Raw genomic sequence first — 3164 nt, forward strand, 5'->3', positions numbered from 1 at the left:
CTTCTTTGAGTGTGTCTGTGGTTTACTTTCTTGGTCATCACAATTCGCAGAAGTCTCATGGGATAATATGAAATAGCAGGAGCCCAGGAGGTAAGAGACTGGCAAGGTTGCTACCAAGGCGAGGTCTACATAGTATGTTACCTGTGCTCGACTCATCTGGAGTCCCTTGTCCTTTCAAGGACAACCTTGTTCAGTCTGAGGAATACAAAAACTGAACTTCTCAGGACATACCTTTTAGACTACCAGATTACCTGTCTTAGAGCTCCTTACTAGACCCTTAAAAACTGGCCTACATCACAATCATGAAAGGGTCCAACTCTATCCTAGTCCAGGTTTAATTTCAGCACTGCTCACCCTTTGTTAGATGCCTCGAGGCTTTACCTCTATCGCCTAATTAGTCTACTCCAGAGCTACACCCTGTCATACTGACTCTTCAGTACACTCAGAGGTAACCTGCACAGAATACTACATGCCACCCTCACTGCGCACAAAATTACCAGGCTTTGCTCAGTAAAAATGCTTAACTGCTACTCTTTAAAAACTCATCCAAGTATGCTGTGAAGATCTACACACCACTCTCCAGTATCTAGCCCACAGCCAATGCTCAGTAGGCAAACCATTCTCCAAGGCTATGGATCATTCTCACTTTCCTTTAGAGGTAAGAATTGATGGAAAAATTCTTAACAGAATTACAAGGGGAATAGAATTGCATTTCCAAGGCCCATTTACAAATACAGAAATAGGGCAGTTAATAATGGATGGTCGCCAGCAGCTACCTCTTTTGCTGGGTGGCCAAGTTTGTGCGTATTAGTTTCAGTGGGTACCATAGAAATGCTTTATGCCTGCAGATCAGGGCTCTGGAGTCGGTAAGCCAAACCTTCGACTCTGATTCCTCAATTTCCATGACTCTGACTCCACGAAAATGGCTTCCGACTCCAACTCCACAGCCCTGCCAAGGCTGTGGAGTCGGTAAGCCAAACCTCTGACTCCACGACTCCAACTACACAGCCCTGCTGCAGATTATAACTACTTATTGGAGAACAACACCTCTCTATCTTGCTGTGGAACCCAACAAGTAAAAATGAATTTCCAAAGTTGTCTATTCTTGCAACCCAATGCATAAATTGGCGGATCAGGTCTTGCAAGTTTTTTTTTTTCTTTAAAAGCCATAGACACATGCTGTATTCACCACGTAAGATATGATTAAGACATGGTTTGTATGTCTCCTCGGCATCCTACTTTTTCCTAACAATCCCCATATGGCATTGACAACAGTACTGCAACTTGATTGTGTGAACAGAGCCCTAGAGTGCTTCGTCTCAATATTACCTTCAATATAACAGATCACCATACTCTTTAGGGCACCAGAATATAAATGGAAGCTATTTAGTTGGCATGTTATTCAAACTCCTTTAGGTTGAAATTTAGAGTGGTTATTCTTGCCCAGAGCTTGTGCTGCTTTTACCCATTTATTAAACCTGTCCTATGTAATGTGTTTGCAGACCAGGGATGCCCACTGATTTAGTCGTGTCACAGCCAAGAGGAAAAATTAACATAGGGAAAGCTTTAAATTACCATTTTTATGCTGTAGGATGTATAGTATCTTTTAGCTATAATGTCCTTTTATATAGTTGCGTCCATCAGGGTGTCACCAACGAATGAGAAGTAATATGTACTCTCCACTCCCATGGTGTCACTTATAATGATAGCATAATCCCAATGCCTTTCTATATTTTGGATTTTATTCAATGTCTATGCCATCGATCACACTGGCAGTTTAATAAAATTGTGCTGTTGGCAGATCGTGCTGGGATGTCCTTTTTCCAGTTAAAAACTGCATTACCCTTTTTCTTTGTCATCTTACCCAAATCAACCTTGTCATCACATAAGCTTTGTATTTCAAAAGAGGCCCTGAATAATAGCAGGGAGTTTATTTATACTATATCTCATTAAAGTAATTGAATTACTTTAAATATCAATCTAAACCCAAAACTTAAAGCAGAAAAAAATGCACCAAAATTAAAATGAGTAATGACTGCTGTGTCGGGTCTAAAATTCAAGTTGGTCATCAAGCACAGCCAATTTTAAATAACTGTTACGGACTCGGTTGTCTTATAAAAAAAAATTTCTTATATTTGGAAGACTTGCAGACCGAAAGGTTTATCATCGCAGCTAGTGCCAAAGGGAAAGCCAAGCTGGTGCCCATAGCAATCGACCAGGTTGAGCTTTGATTTAAAAAGCACCTCTGAAAAATGAAAGCCTTATTCTCATCTTCAAAAAATGGCTATTGTGTGATAGCAAAATTGCTTGTATTCACAAGACCTATTTACTCCTTATTAAAATCTTTAGCTGTTCTTGAGATATTTACACCTGTTAACAGCTTGTTGCCTTGGAGACCGACCGGCGCTGCAAGACAGTGCTTACAAGTTCTTTTCTATTTGGCTTGTACGAGTAAGTACCATTTTGAAGCTGACCAGGATCGCTGGAGTATGATTTTACCTTCTAATCTTGGTCAGTTTTTAGCATAGTGCTTACAAATTAGGCAGCAAGAGTGGTCGTCTCCAAGGCAGCAAGTTGTCAACAAATGAAAAGTGCTAATATCTCAAGAACAGTTGCACATTTCAATAAGCAGGTCATTGAAAAAAAATGCTCACTTTTTTACAAGAATTATCCAACAATATCCATCTATGAAGATGGAAGTAACTCTTTAAAGGGGCTGACCGGACAACCTGTTCTCAATCCCTATGTTTTCCCATGGCAACATAGTAATACTGCTCTCTCACTTCCTCCAGATGAATGTGATTTGTCCAAAGGTAAGTAAAGTTAAGACAGCGCTGACTGGCCATAAGTATTGTGCGCAGCGTTGAATTGGAGTACCTTGGGCCCACCAGAGAAAATCATTTCTGGAACCCACTAGCTGCATAGAAATAATACAAGCTCAAAAGAACTTAAGAAAGATTTAGCAGACTCTGGAGTTGTGTTGCATTGTTCTACTGTGCAGACACAACTGCCAAAAATGGTCTTCATAGAAGAGTCATCAGAAGAAAACCTCTCCTGCATCCTCACCATAAAATTCAGCATCAGAAGTATACAAAACAACATCTAAACAAGCCTGATGGGTTTTGGTAACAAATCATGTAGACCGATGAAGTTAAAATAGAACT

This window comes from Dendrobates tinctorius, unplaced genomic scaffold, assembly GCF_039654945.1.
Source record: "Dendrobates tinctorius isolate UK_male_01 unplaced genomic scaffold, ASM3965494v1 ptg000010l, whole genome shotgun sequence".
NCBI lineage: Eukaryota > Metazoa > Chordata > Amphibia > Anura > Dendrobatidae > Dendrobates > Dendrobates tinctorius.